This window comes from Schistocerca serialis, chromosome 1, assembly GCF_023864345.2.
Source record: "Schistocerca serialis cubense isolate TAMUIC-IGC-003099 chromosome 1, iqSchSeri2.2, whole genome shotgun sequence".
Lineage (NCBI taxonomy): Eukaryota > Metazoa > Arthropoda > Insecta > Orthoptera > Acrididae > Schistocerca > Schistocerca serialis.
In genome coordinates, this window is record NC_064638.1 from 978585412 (window position 1) to 978609978 (window position 24567).

At 45.9% G+C, this 24567-nt stretch overlaps 1 pseudogene; it reads right to left on the bottom strand.

Annotated features, from left to right (window-relative positions):
- Window positions 1-4644: 4644 nt before the first annotated feature.
- Window positions 4645-4762, bottom strand: LOC126428463 (5S ribosomal RNA; annotated as a pseudogene).
- Window positions 4763-24567: the final 19805 nt, after the last annotated feature.

Genomic DNA, 24567 nt, shown 5'->3' on the forward strand with positions numbered 1-24567 from the left:
AGACTCACAATGAGGCACCTTTCATATTCTATCAGGAGCTGTTAACGCTGTCTCACGCGAATACGCGGCATCTCCGAGTCCTTTGTGTGTGTATGTATGCTGTTCGGCTGACACGTTCCACATCATTACTTTAACCGTGAATATGATTTATGAAAAAAGTAACTAACTTCCGTCTACCATTCCTCGCGAATAATCGTGTTTGAAGAGCCTCTCATACCTCACTAGCCCCCAAGTGTACTAATACATTGACGCTTATTGAGAAATTGTGACAATCCAGAACACATCGTTCCAGGATAGTACCTCGTGATATCGTGCAAGAGTAATACCAAGTAATATCCAATGCGAGGGATACGCTTTAATTGTAGGAGTATCGACTGATAATTCTTCTCCATTGTGTTTACCAATCTCTGCGTGGCACAATTTTGCGTCTCTTCTTACAACTGAAATTAGTGCAGTTCTTCTCTCTGCGACGATACTGCTCTGTATTTAAAAAGACAGAGGGACAAATATACGGCTCTGGATAATATTTCGCTCTTAATGCCCTAAGGATAAACTAATTAACTTAAACAAACAGGGAACCACTCGTAATAAACATAGGCAACAATGCAGATTTAAGTTTTAAGTCCAGACGCCTATGGTGGGTCTACAAACAGTTTCACACGTGAGTAAATGTAATTATTGAAATATATCACAGCCCTTGAATTATCTAGTGTGGCACACTAGATCAAGCCGCGACGTGTACTCAATACACCTGCATCCTTAGTAGCCTGTAGTTCAGATCTGAAGTGACTCGAAGTGTCAGTACATCAATTCAATCACTCCTCTCTGCCGTACTCTCCGTTGGAAGAAGTCTCTCCTCCTCAATCGATGTCCCGAAAAGTTCTCTATTTTCTCTGTCCCTCCTGTTCCATATAGCACCTCTTTCACCAACGTTACGGCGCTTCAGCCAATGAGACCTCGAGCAGCTCCCCACCAAGTATACACTTCTTACACCACTTTGACAAATAGAGGACCATTCTTATATTAATTAATCTATAACTAACGTAAAATAAATATTCTGATTGGCAGGGTATATCGTAACGTACCTATTGACACATATTCCTATCACTTTTAATTGCATATCTCACTAACTTTAACAATTTGTGCTTCTAGCGTTTCCTTATTCGTACTGTAAACAGCATTGATCATAGATTAATAAATCGATTCACTATTAACTACATATTGCTTTATTTTATTAGTGTAATTGTGGAGGACGTTCTGGGTTGACTTTCTTAGACATATGAACTTAATATTACAGAATATTTAACAACAACAATATAATACTCGTTGTTTGCCTATGGTACAATGCCATTACCGGTAATATAGCTTACTGTGTATCGTAAAATTATTTATCAGTCAGTAAGTGTACACATTTGTTGTGGAATGAATAGTTTACTGTCCGCAGCTCGTGGACGTGCGGTAGCGTTTTCGGTTCCCGCGCCCGGGTTCCCGGGTTCGATTCCCGGCGGGGTCAGGGATTTTCTCTGCCTCGTGATGACTGGGTGTTGTGTGATGTCCTTAGGTTAGTTAGGTTTAAGTAGTTCTAAGTTCTAGGGGACTGATGACCATAGATGTTAAGTCCCATAGTGCTCAGAGCCATTTGAACCAATAGTTTACTTGTAAACACTTTTACGATTGCAATTGACAGTTTTTATACGATGTATTGCACTCTGTTAATAGATTTGATGCTCTTGCCTTGACTGAACCAGTCTTCTAGTCTCATTTCATATTATTAAATTGTGCCATTAGCTAGCTGTGTACTTTAGGCTCCAACTACCTGCGGTCCATCCCGGTTGTCCTTCGGCCACTTGCCATCGCCATGCAGGCAAAACTCAGTCTCGTTGCTCGTGCTAATTTTGTCATTGTCCATAGGCCCTCTCCTTACCTCCTTAGCGGAAATCCCTCAGGGTTCGTAAAGCTACAGTCTCCAATTGTAAGCGCGTCCTCTGTCGCTTAACAAAAATTAACTAATTGTTATGTTCAGTCCCACCAAGGGCTTCCCTCTTGACTTGTTAAGTTACATCTCTCCCAGAAGAACACTGTGAAGAGTCCAAGAAATATTTTATATCGGAGTTGAGATACTCTGAAATGTCACATTTATGTATAACAAATCATCTAACAGGTAACATTACAGTTTTCTACGTACGTACACTAACAGCGAAATGGCGACGCTATCCGTTTCTCGAGACTCCTGGGAAACACAAAATGAGAAATTAGCAATTCCTCTTTAACTTCGCTGATGTGCTTGTAATTAAGCTGTAGTCAGATTGAACGTGTAGCTTTCTTTGTTCTACATACGAATGAGCAGTACATCCGCAAGGTCCTTGTTGGGTTATTAGAAATGTTTTTTCAGAATTTAAGGATGAGATTGATAAAGTAAATGAATTAAAGTGCGGGAACATATTTCAATAGGTCTCCCAGTCGCGCGCAGAAAACTGGACATCGTATGGCGTGAAGTCAGCGTTACTTTAGTGCCAAATGAGGCTGGCCCCACGACAGGAGGCAGTTGAAGGAACAGGAAAAAGACAGTGTTTGTGTGAAGTGTGTGTGTGTGTGTGTGTGTGTGTGTGTGTGTGTGTGTGTGTGTGTGTGTGTGTCAATTAGGAAGCAGATACGGTGCACTGTGGTGGCGTTCTCCATTACTGTGATGCCCGGAGACATAAACTGTGGTTCACTTCGCAAGGAGACGAATCGTCGGGAAACTGGAAGGTCGAAGTGTGAAATGTGTAGCCCAGTGGTTTGATATCTGTCACAGTATTGTTTCACATGCATGATGAGCGTTGCGAACCACAAGCACTGCTGCTCGAAGCACAGGAGGCGGTGGAATGTTGTCAACCATCGCAGCAGATGACTGCTACATCGTGAAACAGGCAAGAAGGGGCCGATATCGAGCAGCGGGTGCAGTTGCAATCACATTTAACAGGTTTGCAAGGCGCAAACTCTCATGCTCCATGCGGCGACTGCATGGAGGAGTGGTTCTTTGCCCAACGAACAGCACATTGTGTTCCGTCGACTCTCACATATTGGCTGTCCCGTTTGCGATGGTACTCAGACCGTTGGGACCTGACCAACGACAAGTGGGATCGCGTGCTGTTCTCGACTGAGAGCAGCTTTAGTCTATGTAGTGATTCTGGACGTACCTCATATTTTAAGAAGTGGAAACACGCAATGCACCCAGGCACACTGTCGAACACTAGCGTTTTGGTGGTCCGATCGTTTGGAGTGGGGAGGCATAATGCTACAGTGACGTACTGACGTCCAAATCTTCTAACGCGGTACTCACCAGTCAACGTTACTGTGACAGCGTACTCCTTCCCAACGTGTTTCTCTCCGGGCTGCATTCGGCCCTGACCTCACTTTTGCGAATGACAAAGAGCGACCGCAACGAACAGCGCAGTTTGCCTCCGTCGCTATTTTTCCGAACAGTGAGTGGGAATGGTCGTCGATGCTTAAGAATCGCCAAATACATGTCCATAATGCTGATAGGTTGCAGACACCCGCCACCCTCATCCCCAATCAGTCACAACAGATGCGCCGAAAGAGAAGGTAGATTGCAACACCGAAAAGTTAAGTCCACAATCTATATCAGAATATGTCATAGATTTTTGGAATGGTTCATCCTTATACGAGCAACAGGTGGATGCACGACACGGAAAATGACATTTTACACTGGCGACGACTCTCGGCAGAATACTAGATACAGAAGATGACCACGTTGAAGGTGCATCTACATCTATGTAGATACTCCGGAAGTCACTGTATAGTGCGAAGCAGAAGGTACCCCTATACCACTACTAGTCATTTCCCTTCCTGTTCCACTCGCTAATACAGCGAGGATAAGACGACTGTCTATATGGCTCCGTATGAGTCCTAATTTCTCATATCTTATCTTCTTGGTCCTAACGCGTAATGTATATTGACGACAGTAGAATCATTGAGCAGATTCAAATGCCGGTTGTCTAAATTTTCAGAATAATGTTTCTCGAAAGAACGTCGCCTTCCCTCCAGGGATTTCCATTTGAGTTCCCGAAGCATCTCCGTAACATTTACGTGTTGTTCGAATATATCAGTAACAAATCTAGCAGCCCCTCTCTGAATTGTTTCGGTGTCTTCTTTCAGTCCGACGTGGTACGTATGGTTTGTGTACAGTTTTTGTAATGTTGCCTGGGTCTGTGGAGTAAGAACTATTCCTTAATTCCTTAACTTCTACAACTCTATTCGTTTATTGCTCTTTTGTTTCATAGCTGACCGTAACTGCTCATCGAGCATGAATAGGCTAAGAGTGTATGTATATCAACAGAATTTACATTGTCGCCCAGGCATGGCAGAGGTAGACCGATATCCTTAAGACGTTTGGTAAGTAAAATGCAGAAAATAGAACAGTTTTCTTAACACATACTAAAACTAAACTCCTCCCGCACAGGCCATGAAGGTCCGAAGGTACCGACTGGCCGCTGTGACATTCTCAGCCCACAGGCGTCACTGGATGCGGATATGGAGGGGAATGTGGTCAGCACACCGCTCTCCCGGCCGTATGTCAGTTTCCAAGACCGGAGCCGCTGCTCCTCAATCAAGTTGCCTCACAAGGGCTGAGGGCACCCCGCTTGCCAATAGCGCTCGGCAGACCGGATGATCACCCATCCAAGTGCTAGCCTAGCCCGACAGCGCTTAACTTCGGTGATCTGACGGGAACCAGTGTTACCACTGCGGCAAGGCCGTTGGCTGAGACGTACTATTTTATTCCGTATGTGATCCCAGAAAGTAGTTATTCATGGAAATTGGGCAGTACACGTATTTCCACCGTAACAGTCACTGGTGTATAAAGTAACTTCCACATGCATGAAGGATACTTGTGTTATTTACTGTACATTTATAGAAAAATCTATTGACTAGATTATTTTGTGCAAGACAATGCTATTGTACTGAGTGAATATCGTTCATAAACGAAATGAGTGGAAAGTACTCACAAACATTTGTTATTGAATATTTTGACATCAACGCATAGTTTCAGAGCTTGCTGCTTATCACCAGCATTGCATACACAGCGTTATTACGCATTTAGTCCCCTAACTAACGATTTGTAAAACATGTATTCCTCTGCTGACAGTCTAGCACTCCTGGTATGCTTATATGAATACTCCTTATGGTATTTTAAATGTTACCTCGTGGTCTACCTGCTGATGCTATTTAATATCTGTTGGTGTCCAGTATCTGTTGGTGACCAGCGTCTAGCATGATTTTCACTTTTGTTGTGAAAGTTCTCTTTAAATAATAAAAATATAGATGGTTCAAATGGCTCTGAGCACTATGGGACTTAACTACTGAGGTCATCAGTCCCCTAGAACTTAGAACTACTTAATCCTAACTAACCTAAGGACATCACACACATCCATGCCCGAGGCAGGATTCGAACCTGCGACCGTAGCGGTCACGCGGTTCCAAACTGACGCGTTTAGAACCGCACGGCCACACTGGCCGGCTAAAAATATAGACGGAAATATACTGTTTCTGGTTGTAAGCCAGCGCTGTGATAATAAATGAACTGTCATAATGTGAAAGCCAAGCTGTACTGTAAAGGTAATTAATTGTCATAATGAAAAGGGAAGTATTTCATATTGTAGAAGTTAGCAATCTGACTGGAAGAATAAAAACTGCCTGAATAACTTGGATATGAAACCTAGAGTCATTAGCTTCGAAAAATTTGATCACAAAAACTGTCTCTGAATAACATAAGTTGGCCCTGATTGAATAAATAAAACAATCAAAATGTTTTCTCCTTACCTCGAATCTGCGCAAATCTGGATAAAGCGTTGCAGTACTGCTCTGTCTTGAGCGCCGCTATGCTCAAGCTGCAAATTCCTGTATCTACATAGAGAAACTGGAGCGGTGCTGTTAATTGCAAATTGAGCTGTTTTGGGAACAGACTTGGTAGGATTATCCATTAAAAGAATTGTAAGAGAAAAGTTGGTAAGAAAGTGAAATAAGCGCAAAACAGACTACACAATGTTTCTTTTGTGTAATGAGAAAAAATGCTCAAAGCAGATTTTAAATTTAATGAACTTCTCAACATCCAAACAATACACCTTTCTGTCTCTCAAATATAACAACTTTCAGTACAATAACAAGTTAGACGATGCCGTGGAAATAGTTTAAAAAAATATCATTATTGTATCTACCTGACATTCCATTAGATTTCTTCCTTCAAAAATCAGTTTTATAATCACGTCGATTGAACAAAATGATAAATTGACACATTTAATTAGAATCATAATATTGCCATAGCTTCTTCTGTAACACCGTTTTACATTATCAGCCTAACTTCTAACACAATTGAACTTCGACTCTCTGTCTCAACCTGAAACCAAACATTGTTAGCCCCCACTGCGCTCCTGCTCCCAGCGCTGCCTGCCAGACAAAACGCGATAGAACACCAAACATGCGGCGCCAAGCCTGAACGAGGGGAAGCAGAGGGAGCGCGCGGCAGCGGGTGCAATAGCTGCAGGAGCGACCGATGGGCGCGGCCATGTAGCAGTTCCGCAATATTGGATAACGCAAAGAAAGTAATAAGGCCCTGTGGCTCCTGATTGAACTGCGGTGGCAGTGTTGACATTAATTGATTCAGAATTGATCACTTTTAATTAAAAAGGGGTGCACATTGATGTTATATTCAGCTATTGAACACCAGATGCAAATGTTGAACATAAAATTAATTAAGAAAGTGACTTGGGATTTCAACTATTTGATTGAAAAGAGATGCAGACGATTAGCATAGATTTATTTTAACTCATGAACACCAATCATCACCTTACAAGACTCTCCTAACAGGCAGTGGTAATAAATTCCATTTGCGTGGAGTAAAACGCGATAAATCAAAAGTAATTCCTATCGACTGACCAAGGCGTAATGCGAAGTACAAGAAGAATTCTACAATACATGGTCCATGAAGCCCTCGTGGAAACTTTGCCGACGTGATCCAACAAATTAATCAGTGGCCGGAGAGGGCGCAATATCACCGAATACAGCATGGCGGAGTGGCGTCATTGTGCGGACGTTGGCGGACCTCGTGGTACTGTAAGGCTGTGCTCGTCTGTTCACTCCTAGCTATCTTGCTCAGTACATAGCTGAACCAAAACTTCCTATCTCCAAGCTCAATCATTCCATTTGCTAAGTCCTAAACTGCAGAGATGCTCACTCTTTCTCAGACAAGCTGAGTAAAGAATGCCACATCTGCACTCTAGGCAAGCTGGGAACCGAAGACCTCTACGGAGACTTCTCCCAGTCTGCTCTTCGCCTCAGTTTCCCCTCCAGCAAAATTACTTACGCCAATTGCAGTGCAAGTCACATTAATAATGCGTCGCTTCCCAGTGCTGACCAATGCCTACTCTGGGAAGTGAACAAATTCCCACAAAATTTCTCTTCCTCTCAACTTCTGCTATTTAGCTCCTCCCAGGCCACCCATCAAGGTTAGCGTCTGCACAAACACCAATTTTTCCGGAATTCTGACTCCCAGGAGAGTACTTCAAATTCCTTGGTCCTATGTTCCCATCGGAGGCCATCGTATTTCATTTTGTCGCTCTTCACCTGGTTTACTTCAGACTCTGTGGACTGTGAATTCAGCGTGAAGTTGCTATAGTCACGAACACGCATATTTTGACCTCTGTTGACCTGTCGACCGTAGCTTTGCACAGCTTTCTCGCATGGTTCACTGAAAACAGGACGACGGACATTTATCAACAGGCATACAAGTTCTCCGTCTGCTTCCCGGTACACCAGCGTGGGGTCTACCACCCACTCACTGTCACTCATCTTAAGGCAGCTGGAGGCCGGACCCCATTATCGCTTTCTCAGAGCTTGAGCCGCCCTAAGCTGCCTATTGTCGCTTCCCTTCGCCGCTCCCCCGCCGGCCATGGTGGTCAACTCGAATACTTCCCTGGGATAAACTAGCCTCCAGTAAATCGACGCGTTTCCACAAAGTTTTCATGTCATGTGAATTACTTAAAAACCATCACCTGACACTAATTATTCCAATATGTCCATACTATACCCTCTACAAGATGCATTGTGCCTTGTAAGTCAGTTTTGTTCAGCCCTACTGTTCGCTCAACATGAGTTAGGTGATCTTTAATAACTTAATGTAAGGGGCATAGTTCTTGCCATCTTACAAAAAAAAATAGACGTCAAAGCCCAAATAGCACTGGCAGATGTTGTAGAAGACAGGTACAACAAAAGGAAAGTTGCTGTACGCATCAATGACTATCAACCAGCGGGTGTCCCAGAAAGAGCCCGCAAAATCAATACGAACGCGCTGCCAAGGCGCATTAGGTGTTGGCCACGCGAAGAGGCGCTGGCGGGGTGGCAGGTTGATGCTCCGCGCAAGAGCGACAGTTAGCAAGCAAATTCTCAATTTGTTTATCTATGCCGACACAAGTGCAGTGACGACGCGCTAATTGCTTTGTCCGCACAAAACCCCACTGACTAGCGTGCAGCAACTGGAGGATTTCCGACTGCAACGAACAAGGTACAACCACACGAGACTGATCATTGTCAGTTCGTATCAAGATAACACCGTGGTGAACAGACCAGTGATGACGTTGCGCAAAGTAATGTCGAACAAGTGGATCATGAATCTGCGTAGCAGATGGAGGCCATTGAGTATGAATATACTGCAAAAGAATCTGCAAAGAAGCATCGGCTGCTGTCGCGGAAGCAATGCGACGAAAATCCACCGGAAGACCACCAGGTAATTCCTTATCTTGCGAATCAATAAGCATGCAGGACAATTCGGAAGAATCAAACACTTCGTCAGGACCGATAGGTAGACGAGACAAAGCATCAGCATTGCCATGCTGGGCCGGAGTCCGAAACAAAATTTCGTAATTGTAGTTAGACAAAAACAAGGACCAATGTTGCAACTTTTATGCAGTACGGGCCGGAACTGGCTTTGACGGGTGGAACAACGGCGTGAAAGGCTTATGGTCGGGGACCAAATAGAACTTGCGACCGTACAAAAAAATCACGAAACTTTGTCACTCCATATACAAAAGCTAAGGCTTCTTTCTCGATTTGAGAATAGTTTTGCTGGGCAGAATTGAGCAACTTAGACGCAAAAGTGATCGGGAGATCAACAGAAATAATGTGGTGCAAGAGAACCACTCCGATACCGTGAGAAGATGCATCGACAGCCAAAACAACTGGTTTGAAGGGATCGAAATGAATGAAACAGCGACCACTCGACAAAGCAGATTTGAGCTTGTGGAAAGCAGTGTAACATTCCAAAGACCAAACAAAAGGAACATTCTTACGCCGAAGGCGATTCAAAGGCGCTGCGTTTGGGATAAACCGAATATAATACACTCCTGGAAATGGAAAAAAGAACACATTGACACCGGTGTGTCAGACCCACCATACTTGCTCCGGACACTGCGAGAGGGCTGTACAAGCAATGATCACACGCACGGCACAGCGGACACACCAGGAACCGCGGTGTTGGCCGTCGAATGGCGCTAGCTGCGCAGCATTTGTGCACCGCCGCCGTCAGTGTCAGCCAGTTTGCCGTGGCATACGGAGCTCCATCGCAGTCTTTAACACTGGTAGCATGCCGCGACAGCGTGGACGTGAACCGTATGTGCAGTTGACGGACTTTGAGCGAGGGCGTATAGTGGGCATGCGGGAGGCCGGGTGGACGTACCGCCGAATTGCTCAACACGTGGGGCGTGAGGTCTCCACAGTACATCGATGTTGTCGCCAGTGGTCGGCGGAAGGTGCACGTGCCCGTCGACCTGGGACCGGACCGCAGCGACGCACGGATGCACGCCAAGACCGTAGGATCCTACGCAGTGCCGTAGGGGACCACACCGCCACTTCCCAGCAAATTAGGGACACTGTTGCTCCTGGAATATCGGCGAGGACCATTCGCAACCGTCTCCATGAAGCTGGGCTACTGTCCCGCACACCGTTAGGCCGTCTTCCGCTCACGCCCCAACATCGTGCAGCCCACCTCCAGTGGTGTCGCGACAGGCGTGAATGGAGGGACGAATGGAGACGTGTCGTCTTCAGCGATGAGAGTCGCTTCTGCCTTGGTGCCAATGATGGTCGTATGCGTGTTTGGCGCCGTGCAGGTGAGCGCCACAATCAGGACTGCATACGACCGAGGCACACAGGGCCAACACCCGGCATCATGGTGTGGGGAGCGATCTCCTACACTGGCCGTACACCACTGGTGATCGTCGAGGGGACACTGAATGGTGCACGGTACATCCAAACCGTCATCGAACCCATCGTTCTACCATTCCTAGACCGGCAAGGGAACTTGCTGTTCCAACAGGACAATCCACGTCCGCAAGTATCCCGTGCCACCCAACGTGCTCTAGAAGGTGTAAGTCAACTACCCTGGCCAGCAAGATCTCCGGATCTGTCCCCCATTGAGCATGTTTGGGACTGGATGAAGCGTCGTCTCACGCGGTCTGCACGTCCAGCACGAACGCTGGTCCAACTGAGGCGCCAGGTGGAAATGGCATGGCAAGCCGTTCCACAGGACTACATCCAGCATCTCTACGATCGTCTCCATGGGAGAATAGCAGCCTGCATTGCTGCGAAAGGTGGATATACACTGTACTAGTGCCGACATTGTGCATGCTCTGTTGCCTGTGTCTATGTGCCTGTGGTTCTGTCAGTGTGATCATGTGATGTATCTGACCCCAGGAATGTGTCAATAAAGTTTCCCCTTCCTGGGACAATGAATTCACGGTGTTCTTATTTCAATTTCCAGGAGTGTATATAATTTTGCCCAACACATACTTAAGTTCTTTCACGTTCCTGGGTGCTGGCAAGTCTCTAATCGCACTGCGATGTGACGGCGAGGGGTGGATATCCTAACCGTTAATCATATGTCCTAAATACTGAATCCCAGTTTGAAAAAAATTGCACTTGTCTCTGTTACACTTCAGTCCTGCCTGCAAAAGTACAGTAAATAAGGCACGCGAATTCTGCAAATATTCGTCAGGGGTGCGACCCGACACAACTATATCGTCTAGGTGATTTGAGCAACCAGGGACAGTGGCACACAACTGCTGCAAGGAAGACTGAAAAATAGCAGGAGCCGAAGCACAACCGAACGGAAGGCGGTGAAACTTGAACAATCCAAGGTGGGTGTTGATCACAAAATAGTGCTGCGACTGTTCGTCGAGCGGAATTTGAAAGTATACGTCCCGCAAGTCAATCGTGGAAAAGAATTTTCCCACACCAAGCTTATCAAAATTGTCTTCAGGACGCGGTAAGGGAAACATAGCTACCACTGTCTGGGGATTTACGGTAGACTTAAGGTCAGCACAAATACGGAGACGACCGTTTGGTTTTTTTCACACACGTTATAGGCGAAGCCCATGGCGAAGCAGAAACATGTTCAATGACACCACTGTCTTGCAAGTGCTTAAGTTCATATGTGTCGTGCAGTGCGTGCGGTACCGGGCGTGCGTGCCGGAAAATAGGCATGGCAGTGTCTTTAACCACAAAATGCCCTGCAAAATCTGTTGCACAACCAAGGCCATCAGAAAAAAGATCAGCAAAATCATCGCTTAGTGCGGCAATACTATCTGCATGGTCACTAGCGTTGATGCAAAGTACATTGTCCTGAATTGCAAGGGCAAAATGTTCAAATGCGTCCATGCTAAAAATGTTAGGAGCATCACTAGAGCTGAGTACGTGGAAAGACACTGTACGTGTCGTTGCCCATACGTGGCTTGCAAACTACACATGTCGAGCACTGAGATATCCTGTCCAGTAAATGCGGTCAGTGTGGAATGTAAACGACGGAGCGGGGGCGAACCAAGTAAGTCATATGTTGATCTGTTCAGTAAAGAAACAGACGCACCGGTGTCCAGCTGCATGTGAACAGAATATCCACAAATGTTCGAAGTCATAAAAAGTTTCCTCGCATCGCGTTGAATGCGAGAGGACGTCTCTGGAAAAACTTGATTCACACGATGAGCTGTAGAAGCACGTGAAGCAGAAGGCTTTGAATACATGGCATTAACGTCCATAGACTGATGTCAATCATGATCAAATGGATCAAATGGCTCTGAGCACTATGCGACTTAACTTCTGAGGTCATCAGTCCCCTAGAACTTAGAACTACTTAAACCTAACTAACTTAAAGACATCACACACATTCATGCCCGAGGCAGGATTCGAACCTGCGACCGTAGCGGTCGCGCGGTTCCAGACTGTAGCTCCTAGAACCGCTCGACCACTCCGGCCGGCCTGAATCATGATCACGGCGGTTACCGTTGCGGTGACGCCCAAACGAGTCACGCGAATGGGAGACAGGTTGTGAGGTAGAGTTTCTCTTACTACACACAGCTTGCACATGTTCTTTCTTATTACAAAAATAACACTCTGCCTGATGGGATGGGCAACTGTCCCGTGGGTGGGCACAAAAACAGTTCGGACATGATTTTAGTTCCTGAGTAGGTGCCTGGTTTGAAACTTGTTTATGTGCGCGCGAGCGGCGCGGCGTGGCTTGCTGTGCTGGGGCAGAACAGAAGGGCGGACGTTGTGCTGCGCTAACAGTACGCACACCTGGGGTCACGTCGAACGCGGAAGTGGCCGTATCTAAGGTATCTTGTCTGTGTATCAAGTCCACTACTTCCTGCAAAGACGGTTTTTTAAATTTTAGGATTTGCTCGCAAATGCAGTGATCCGCCACATTCTGCACAATAGAATCTCTAATCATTATATCCGCATATGAGCGTCCACAAGAGCAATTACAGTCACAATCAGAAGTTAGTCCGTGAAGGTTCGCTAACCAAGATTTATTGGACTGAATAGGGCCACGTCGGAGACAAAAGAATTTGTAGCTTGCAGCTACCACATTTATACTGTCACGGAAGTGGGAGTTCAAAGCGCCAGTCACTTCGTCGTAAGTTTTAGTTTCTGGGCGGGTGATGGGAAACAATTTTACGCCGCGCGGGGTTAGCCGAGCGGTCTGACGCGCTGTGCGGCTGATCCCGGCGGAGGTTCGAGTCCTCCCTCGGGGACTGATGTCCATAGATGTTAAGTCCCATAGTGCTCAGAGCCAGCCAGCCTCCTCCCTCGGGCGTGGGCGTGTGTGTTTGTCCTTAGGATAATTTAGGTTAAGTAGTGTGTAAGCTTAGGGACTGATGACCTTAGCAATTAAGTCCCATAAGATTTCACACACATATGAACATTTGTTATACCGTGTGCTCGTAAAATTGTTGTGGAATCTTATCGGACTTAACTGCTAAGGTCATCAGTCGCTAAGCTTACACACTACTTAACCTAAATTATCCTAAGGACAAACACACACACACACACGCCCGAGGGAGGACTCGAACCTCCGTCGGGACCAGCCGCACAGTCCATGACTGCAGCGCCCAAGACCAGTCGGCTACTCCAGCGCGACACGGTACAACGCAACACCCGCGTTGGCAATGAAAAAGGCAAGCCGCTCTGTACCTGGTGTGTTGTATGAAGTGGAGTGTGCCTAGAGCTGGGCGATGTATTCTGGCCGGCGTTCAACGTCAAGATTGAAGGCACGAAATGGCGGAGCCGGAAGCGTCGTTAGCGGTGGTACAGGCCTATACGTCGTAGGCGCCGAAGTAGCTGCTGTTTGAAGTGTGACCAGTCCATTTACGACAGCAAGCAACTGCTGAGCCTGAAAACGTACAAGATCGGAGAGCGAAGCCTGTCCCTGTGGCGAAGCCATGGTTTACACAAAACAAAACCTTATATCGAATGGGGGAGTCACACAGGAAAATTAACAAAGCTAAAGCAGTACCGAGCAAGAAGGACACATACTCGTCGCCAGTTTTTGTACCCCACCTGGAAGGCGGCGCGTGGGTCTGCTCCTGTAAACTGGAGGGTAGGCCGAATGTAGGAAGCGAGTAGGAGCAGGTGAGGTAAAAATCTCGATACTGCTTTTAACGTAAAAGTACATTTAACAGAGAATATTAGTCGGTGACATTTATGTAACGTTTGGTAAAGATGAGCACGTAGGAGCGAAGCCGGATGTATCAAAGATAACACAGGCAAAATCCGTAGTGCTCGCCCACTATGAAAATGAAACAACGTTGGTTGCTCGTCAGCTCGGGAACAATTGGGAAGAACCGGGAGCGGCGCTCCTAGAGCTGCACAGTCCCGGCTAGAGGGCGCTGTCGTCAGTGTGGGTGTCGTAGCGCCAACCTAAGAACTTGTACCTACACTGTGGCATCGTAGCTATCGATACCACAGTAGCCTCATACAACAGGCAGGTTCCATGGGAGTAAAGTGCTTTGAGTGTAAGAGCAGTGGGCATGTTATTAGGAACTGTCCTACAGTAAGGTGTTTCAAGTGGAAGTAAGGGAACATATTGCCGAGAATTGCCCTGAAAATGGAAGGACAAGAATTTACGACGGTATTGTAAGCGGGGATCGAGTGGTAGGGGGTTCTGTAGGAGAACTGAAGCGGTCCCCAGCAATAGAGTTCCTTTTGTTTGCGCAACACTAAATGAGGAACCTGTGGTGATTTGCTGGGAACCGGTAGTTCCGCATCTTTAGTGGATGAAAGATGGGTGTCCGCACACCGCAGACACTGCAAATTGCCGGACTTATCAGACAAAATTGACTATTGCCTACTAGCCAACTCAGAGCAAATGCAAATTTTTGGGACAATTAAGGTTAAGATGCGAATCGATGAGTTTACGTGGAAGTCTCCTGTTCAAGTGGCGTGTAGTCTGTCGGTACCGGCCATACTGGGTGCCGATTCTACATCTACATCTATACTCCGCGAGCCACCTTACGGTGTGTGGCGGAGGGTACTTATTGTGCCACTATCTGATCCCCCCTTCCCTGTTCCATTCACGAATTGTGCGTGGGAAGAACGACTGCTTGTAAGTCTCCGTATTTGCTCTAATTTCTCGGATCTTTTCGTTGTGATCATTACGCGAGATATATGTGGGCGGTAGTAATATGTTGCCCATCTCTTCCCGGAATGTGCTCTCTCGTAATTTCGATAATAAACCTCTCCGTATTGCGTAACGCCTTTCTTGAAGTGTCCGCCACTGGAGCTTGTTCAGCATCTCCGTAACGCTCTCGCGCTGACTAAATGTCCCCATGACGAATCGCGCTGCTTTTCGCTGGATCATGTCTATCTCTTCTATTAATCCAACCTGGTAAGGGTCCCATACTGATGAGCAATACTCAAGAATCGGACGAACAAGCGTTTTGTAAGCTACTTCTTTCGTCGATGAGTCACATTTTCTTAGAATTCTTCCTATGAATCTCAACCTGGCGCCTGCTTTTCCCACTATTTGTTTTATGTGATCATTCCACTTCAGATCGCTCCGGATAGTAACTCCTAAGTATTTTACGATCGTTACCGCTTCCAATGATTTACCACCTATGACATAATCGTACTGGAATGGATTTCTGCCCCTATGTATGCGCATTATATTACATTTATCTACGTTTAGGGAAAGCTGCCAGTTGTCGCACCATGCATTAATCCTCTGCAGGTCCTCCTGGAGTACGTACGAGTCTTCTGATGTTGCTACTTTCTTGTAGACAACCGTGTCATCTGCAAATAGCCTCACGGAGCTACCGATGTTGTCAACTAAGTCATTTACGTATATTGTAAACAATAAAGGTCCTATCACGCTTCCCTGCGGTACTCCCGAAATTACCTCTACATCTGCAGATTTCGAACCGTTAAGAATGACATGTTGTGTTCTTTCTTCTAGGAAATCCTGAATCCAATCACAAACCTGGTCCGATATTCCGTAAGCTCGTATTTTTTTCACTAAACGTAAGTGCGGAACCGTATCAAATGCCTTCCTGAAGTCCAGGAATACAGCATCAATCTGCTCGCCAGTGTCTACGGCACTGTGAATTTCTTGGGCAAATAGGGCGAGCTGAGTTTCACATGATCTCTGTTTGCGGAATCCATGTTGGTTATGATGAAGGAGATTTGTATTATCTAAGAACGTCATAATACGAGAACACAAAACATGTTCCATTATTCTACAACAGATTGACGTAAGCGAAATAGGCCTATAATTATTCGCATCTGATTTATGACCCTTCTTGAAAATGGGAACGACCTGCGCTTTCTTCCAGTCGCTAGGTACTTTACGTTCTTCCAGCGATCTACGATAAATTGTTGATAGAAAGGGGGCAAGTTCTTTAGCATAATCACTGTAGAATCTTAAGGGTATCTCGTCTGGTCCGGATGCTTTTCCGCTACTAAGTGATAGCAGTTGTTTTTCAATTCCGATATCGTTTATTTCAATATTTTCCATTTTGGCGTCCGTGCGACGGCTGAAGTCAGGGACCGTGTTACGATTTTCCGCAGTGAAACAGTTTCGGAACACTGAATTCAGTATTTCTGCCTTTCTTCGGTCGTCCTCTGTTTCGGTGCCATCGTGGTCAACGAGTGACTGAATAGGGGATTTAGATCCGCTTACCGATTTTACATATGACCAAAACTTTTTAGGGTTCTTGTTTAGATTGTTTGCCAATGTTTTATGTTCGAATTCGTTGAATGCTTCTCTCATTGCTCTCTTTACGCTCTTTTTCGCTTCGTTCAGCTTTTCCTTATCAGCTATGATTCGACTACTCTTAAACCTATGATGAAGCTTTCTTTGTTTCCGTAGTACCTTTCGTACATGATTGTTATACCACGGTGGATCTTTCCCCTCGCTTTGGACCTTAGTCGGTACGAACTTATCTAAGGCGTACTGGACGATGTTTCCGAATTTTTTCCATTTTTGTTCCACATCCTCTTCCTCAGAAATGAACGTTTGATGGTGGTCACTCAGATATTCTGCGATTTGTGCCCTATCACTCTTGTTAAGCAAATATATTTTCCTTCCTTTCTTGGCATTTCTTATTACACTTGTAGTCATTGATGCAACCACTGACTTATGATCACTGATACCCTCTTCTACATTCACGGAGTCGAAAAGTTCCGGTCTATTTGTTGCTATGAGGTCTAAAACGTTAGCTTCACGAGTTGGTTCTCTAACTATCTGCTCGAAGTAATTCTCGGACAAGGCAGTCAGGATAATGTCACAAGAGTCTCTGTCCCTGGCTCCAGTTCTGATTGTGTGACTATCCCATTCTATACCTGGTAGATTGAAGTCTCCCCCTATTACAATAGTATGATCACGAAACTTCTTCACGACGTTCTGCAGGTTCTCTCTGAGGCGCTCAACTACTACGGTTGCTGATGCAGGTGGTCTATAGAAGCATCCGACTATCATATCTGACCCACCTTTGATACTTAACTTAACCCAGATTATTTCACATTCGCATTCGCTAATAACTTCACTGGATATTATTGAATTCTTTACTGCTATAAATACTCCTCCACCATTGGCGTTTATCCTATCCTTGCGGTATATATTCCATTCTGTGTCTAGGATTTCGTTACTGTTCACTTCCGGTTTTAACCAACTTTCCGTTCCTAATACTATATGCGCACTATTTCCTTCAATAAGAGATACTAATTCAGGAACCTTGCCCTGGATACTCCTGCAGTTTACCAATATTACGTTAACTTTTCCTGTTTTTGGTCTCTGAGGACGGACGTTCTTTATCAACGATGATAATGTCCTCTCTGGTAAGCCGTCAGGTATTTTATCGTTTCGCCCAAGGGGGGGTCCCTCTAACCTAAAAAACCCCCGTGTGCACGCCACACGTACTCTGCTACCCTAGTAGCTGCTTCCGGTGTGTAGTGCACGCCTGACCTGTCTAGGGGGGCCCTACAGTTCTCCACCCAATAACGGAGGTCGATGAATTTGCAACCATTATAGTCGCAGAGTCGTCTGAGCCTCTGGTTTAGACCCTCCACACGGCTCCAAACCAGAGGACCGCGATCGACTCTGGGCACTATGCTGCAGATATTAAGCTCAGCTTGCACTCCGCGTGCGATGCTGGTTGTCTTCACCAAATCAGCCAGCCGCCGGAAGGAACCAAGGATGGCCTCAGAACCCAAGCGGCAGGCGTCATTCGTTCCGACATGTGCTACTATCTGCAGCCGGTCACACCCAGTGCGTTCAATAGCTGCCGGAAGGGCCTCCTCCACATTACGGACGAGACCCCCCGGCAAGCACACCGAGTGCACACTGGCATTCTTCCCCGACCTACCCGCTATTTTCCTGAGGGGCTCCATAACCCGCCTAACGTTGGAGCTCCCTATAACTAATAGGCCCGCCCTCTGTGACTGTCGGGACCTTGCCGGAGAATCGGCCACTGGCCCAACAGGCGAGGCATCTTGTGGTGGCTCGGAAACGATGTCATCACCACTAGGAAGCACCCTGTACCTGTTGGAAAGGGGTAAGGCAGCTGCCACGCGGCCAGATCCCACCTTTGCCTTTCGGCCAGGCACGCGCGAGCCCACCACTGTCCGCCATTCACCCTGGAGTGATGGCTGACCGGTAAGATGCTCACTGCCGGAAGACGCAGCGACATCAGGGGTTCCATGTGATTCCAAGGCCACCGAAGTAGGCATAGGTCTCACCACAGTTGCCCCAACGCCACTACGAGCCGACGCCTGCGCCTCGAGCTCGATGAGCCTAACAGACAAAGCCTCCACCTGCCCCCGAAGAGTGGCCAATTCTCCTTGCGTCCGCTCACAACAACCACAGTCCCTACACATGACTATGTTTACCCTACTCTATACGGTGACAAATTCCCAAGATAATCTTCTGATGAGCTACTCTGATAATCAAGAAACACTCACTGAAATACGAGACGCGAAAACTACGCTAGGTTTTCCCAGAAAAACTATTTAAAAGCTAAGCGCAGCAAATAAGTACAAAAACGCTTTATACAAACAGTACTCGCTGCTGCTGGTGCTCTCGCTCTGGCTGTCACAAGACAACTGCTGATTCAAGTGACTAGTGGCTAACGGCCGCGAAACAAACAAAAGACGGTTTTAGGGCGCTTTCTGTTCTAAACGATCAAGAAAACACTAAGAAATCTAACACGAAAACTACGTAAAGTTTTATCAAGAACTGTTAGTTACTATGCAGAGCAGATAAACACAAATAGAATCCCTTCCTTAGTGGAAGGTCGTAAACAAAATGCAAAAGAAACGCTTTATATAAACAGTACTCGCTGCTGCTGGTGCTCTCGCTCTGGCTGTCACAAGACAACTTTTATCGGGAAGGTACGCCTGATGCTCCAGTGGGGTCGGAGGAAGTTTTATTTCGAGTTTTCCAGGGATTAGCCTTACAGGTTCTGTAAACATCGTGTACATCACCGGATTAACAGTTCCAGACACGTAATGAACGCAGTAGAAACCGTTTCCGTGTATGATCTGGAGCATTTGTTCCAGAGGAGAGACAGCAGGTTCTCGAGCTCTGTTCAGAGTTCAGTGATGTGCTAACCGATCATTTAGGTGAGATTAAAGAGGCCGTAAGGTGCCCACCTCATAGGTTATCCCCGCCTCGCATGAAAGTATTAAGGTTAACTATTCGGGAAATGTTGCAGGACGGAGTGGTTAGATCATCTAAATCTCCGTACTCTTCACCTACATTTGTGGTGCCCAAACAGAAGGGGGGAGTGCGTCCGGTGGATTATCGGGCGCTTGATAAAAAAATTGGGCTACAGTCAATACCTGTCCTTGGTTTGCATTCGTGTTTTTACTGGTTCCACAAGGCAACGGTTTTTACTACCGTCGACTTGAAGTAGGCGTATTATCAAGTGCCCCTAGCGGAAGAATCTAAACTGGTGACAGCCTTGGCGACCGACTGGTCACTTCATGAGCACAACAGAGTTCCGTTTGGGTTATCGACAGGCACAGCTGTGCTGTCCGATATCCTTGACAGACTTTTTTCGGATCTTAAATTTGAGTGTATGTATCATTATTTGGACGATTTGGTGATTTTTAGTGAGAGTTTTGAAGAGCATTTTGTGCATGTTCGCGAGATACTCCAAAGGTTGCGAAAAGCCGGATGTACTGTCTAACCATCTGAAGTTAAATTCGCGCAGTCTGAAATATCCTTTCAGGGACATATTGTATCCCACAACGGAGTGCGAATCGACCAAAGTCGTACTGAGGCCATTTATTCGTTCGCAACACCTAAAAATGTGAAGGCCGTGGCTCGTTTTATAGGAATAATTCATTTCTTTCGAAAATTCATTCCTAATTTTGCCCAGTTATCTGCCGCCTTAAGTGAGCTTCAGAAGAAGAACAGAAAAATTTAGTGGGGACCTTCGCAGCAGGCATCGTTCAAGGCTTTAAAGAAAGCGTTGGCCACTGCCCCTGTGTTAGCGATGGCCAGTTTCAACAAGGAGTTTATAGTTCAGACTGATCCCTCCATGTCGGAAGTTGCTGCAGCTCTGTTGCAAGGAGACGAGTCGGGAAGCCTCCCAATCGCTTACGCTTCACGTTGTCTTTCTCTGTCAGAAGCAAAGTATTCCGTTTACGAACTTGAGGCCTTAGCAGTCGTGTTCGCGCTCGAAAATTTTTAATTATATCTCGAACACCAACCATTTCCGTTGGAAACGGACAATCAAGCGCTTAGTTGGGTGCTTGCAAGACCAAGGCGAACAGGTAGGTAGCGGGATGGGTGATATAAATTTCGGCGTTCATGTTCAGAGTTAAGCATATTAGGGGTTTGGAGAATGTTGTGGCTGACAACTTAGGCCGAATGTTCGAGCCGGAGTTCCAGGAGCAGCAGGACGAAGAGGGAGCTTTCGGAGAGGCCAGCGGTCGGGATAACTGCAAATGTGTGGTTCTGGCTGATGGGGCACTGTCGCGAGAGTTCAATGAGCGCAGTTGTGCCATTTTGAGCAGGTTGCCATTCCTCTGCAGCGAGAAGAAGCCCTCGTACTGCATAAGCTTAAACAGAGAATATAACGCGGGGAGGTTGTTAGGCCCTATTGCCTGCAGGGGAACGTTTTGTGTTGTGTGATGCGTGGGAAGCGTGACTCCAAAGTAGAGCTGCCTCAAGCTTTGGGCCTGTGGTCTTCAAATACTGTCATGAAACACCTGTAGGTGGACGCTTAGGGATTTTTAAGACTCGCATGAAAATTAAGGAACATTTTACTTGGAAAGACATGGAACAGCAGATAAAGCAAATGGTATGAGTGTAAAACGTGGGTTTAACAAGCATTGGGGAACGCTAAGCAGGGGTTTTTAGCTTCGGAAGAGGAGACGGAGCCCATGGAGAGGTTGTATATTGATTATGTAGGACCCCTTCCTTTAAGTCCAGTGCTTTCCGTAACTTTTGTTTCGAAGCGGGAGTAGCTCAAAGCACCACACCATGTTATCCGAACCCGTCTATGGCATAACATGTGCACCGGAACTTGAGGGCAACGCTGATCGCACCACCATAATGATCAGGCTCGCTAGAATAGTTCCTTGTCATGGTTAGGGTATGCCTTCAATACTGCTACCCATGAGACCCATAAGACCACCCCCATGATGTTAAAGTTTTCTTTTATACCTAACTCGCCCATGGCGAATTTGTGGTCACTTAAGGATTTGTTGCTAGAAAGTGTGGACTGTGCACAAATCCGTGCCAGCTGGAAGCGTGCTAGGAAGAATTTGCGGAAGAGTCACGAGCAAATGGAAAGGCGTTATAATACTGGTAGACGGCCAATCACACTGGGGCGGTGGATAAAATTACGTGGAAGCTATTGCCCTGGTTCGTCGCTTCTGTGCAAATCTTGCGCTTCGTCACACCGGTCACCTTGCTGGTAAGAAATCCGCAAAGTAAAAGAATTTTTCGTGTCCACATACCGCAGGTTAAGCTGTACGCTTAGGCGGGTGCAACCACATAACTTGTTACGTTTCTGTGCTGGAAATTTTGAATCTTGAATATGTGGATACCTCAGGGTTTTTACTCTCTTAACACATAACATTAGTAGGGATACACAATATTGTGGGCTGTAGTGGACTGAGTCATCTATGCTTTTCTGCGCAAAGTGAATTTAAGCATTGCTATCATTGAATCTTAATCAAAGAATCCCCTCGTACATTATCTATAAACCTTGTCTCCATTGTGAATAATTTCATGTGGAGTCATTTGGTGATCACGCAATTCGCCCCCTCAGACTACTCTACGAGTACGTGATACCAATCAGGCCGGTGAGGTGAGGCTAATGCATGCTCCAAGTTTCAGAGGTGCCAGCTCCGGTGGAATTCGTATTGGCGGGAGAGGATGTGTCGATGGTGTCATCGCCACATGTCTGACGCCTATGAAACCCGCGCAACCTTCCCGCACTGTATTACAGTGTGGCGAAACCAGCACCACTCAGATGTCGCCCTCTGCCGACTGCCATGAGGGACGGCCGGAACCGGCTACAGAAAGAACGGTTGCAACCAGGGAGCGAGACGGAAGAGCGGAACCCCGGACTGGACTACGTCAACCTGCTACATGCGTTCCGGACAGAAGATGTCTTTGGTCGGTATCGGTGACACTGTGGATAGTACCGATCATTAACCTTTTTGAGTCACAGTGAGCTTTGGTGATTGGAACGGTCGTCGCCCAGGGGTCTGAATACCGGGCATGTTCTATATGGATCAGCTGTGGCGTACATTTAACTAAGACAACTATACGGGTGGGGGAGTCCGAAAACGTGTCGTGTTACTCAGGTATATTGTATTCAAATGCTTATTTTTGTGTCCCATCCAGACACAAATTCTGTTAATTGTGTTTGCCTTTTGTAACTGTTTGCATTGAGCAAAGATAGACGAATGATTAACTGCATTAATTGTGATAGAACGAGCGCATGTGTTATATTCACTTCTGGTTGTAAAGTTTTTCTTGGGTAAGGTACCACATTAAATTAAACGTTTCATTGTAAAGTTTTTTTGACATATTATTTTAGATCCATTACTTCGTGTTGTCTTTAAAATGTTGGGTTTAAGAGTATCAGTGGATCTTACTGGATGGTTAGTTACAATAAAATTATGCTTAGAACTGTTGTATTGCGCCTACCACCTCACCCCTAGCCCTTCCACTTAATGCTCTGTTATACCAGGAAACCTTGTAATCAACTCCTCCTTCACCTTTCGATCGGAGCTGAATCGATGGCCTTTCAAAGCATCTTTAAGCAGACCATCCTCATTGACGATTCGTTTCAGGAACATTCCATATTCTTTAGCATGATGGTCGATTAAGTACTGACAGATTTTCACACTGTTATGCTTGTGCTCTTAGTCGTTTTGAAACCCATTTCGCACCTACTTTGTGAGAGGTGAGTCTGTTATGCATGATTTCATTTGCAGAACCATGACTAATCTGCATATGATTTGCCACGCCAACAACAGTTACCTGTCTGTTATTCAAAATCAAGGCAACTTCAGTACTGGCTGTAAATGGACGCCCCACTCTTTCCTCATCTTTCACGCCCGTTCGACCACTTTGAACTGTTCAGTCCACTCGTAAACATTTCGCTGTGGCGAATCGTTGTCCTCATATTATGATTTGTCTTCTATGAACTAACGCTCTTGGTGCACCTTCAGGCTGCAGAATATTGCAAATAGCGTGGGGTGGACATTTTTACGTCGCAACAGTGCTGTGTGATGACGCTGCAACTGCGAGCGAAGCCAGCGGTGTTACGTAGTGGCTGTTGAGCAGAAAAATCCGTAGAGCCAACCTAAAACCGATAACAGCAAAATTGCACATACTCACTGACTTAACCTCGTAATTTATGACAGCTCAATGAGATGCGCTTAAGTGACAAAAGCCATTGGATAGCAATACGCACATATATAGATGACGACAGTATCGCGTTCACAAGGTATGAAGCGGTAGTGCAATGGTAATGCTTTCATCTGTACTCAAGTGATTCATGTTAGAAGGTTTCCGACATGACCGTGGCCGCACAACGGGAATTAATAGACTTTCAACACGGAGTTGTCGTTGGAGCTAGACGCATGGGACATTCCATTTCTAAAATCGTTAAGGAAATAAATATTCCGAGATCTACAGTGCCAAGAGTGTGCCGAGAATACCAAATTTCAGGCAAGCAACACTGCGTGAAATAACCGCAGAAATCAACGTGGGGCGTACGACGAACCTATCTGTTAGAACAGTGCGGTGAAATTTGGCGTTAATTGCTATGGCAGCAGACGACCGACGCGAATTCCTTCACTAACAGCACGACACCTCCTGCAGCGTCTTTTCTGATCTCGTGACCATTGTGATATTCGCTATTTTTGACTTCATTAAAACAGCAAATACGAGTAGTTAGTACTTTCAGCGAGAAGGCAAATACTTGTTTATAAATAATGATTAATGTATAATGAGGCGTCGCATGGCGACGGTGGAATTTTCTAAATAATGTAATTCGTCGTCTTTGGGCGGCGATATAAACAGAAAAATACGGATAGATATGCGATCCTTCACTATTTTGTTCGCTGGAGAACGAATGAAGCCTTGAGCGCTAAAAACACTTGTACTGTTTTTCTCAAGTAAGACGGACGCAGATTTGTGGCAGTCTGATCTAATTTTTACTAAATGTATAAAAACGTGTTATGTCTAAGTTTGAGTGAAGACAATGGCTATATAAAAGAGCG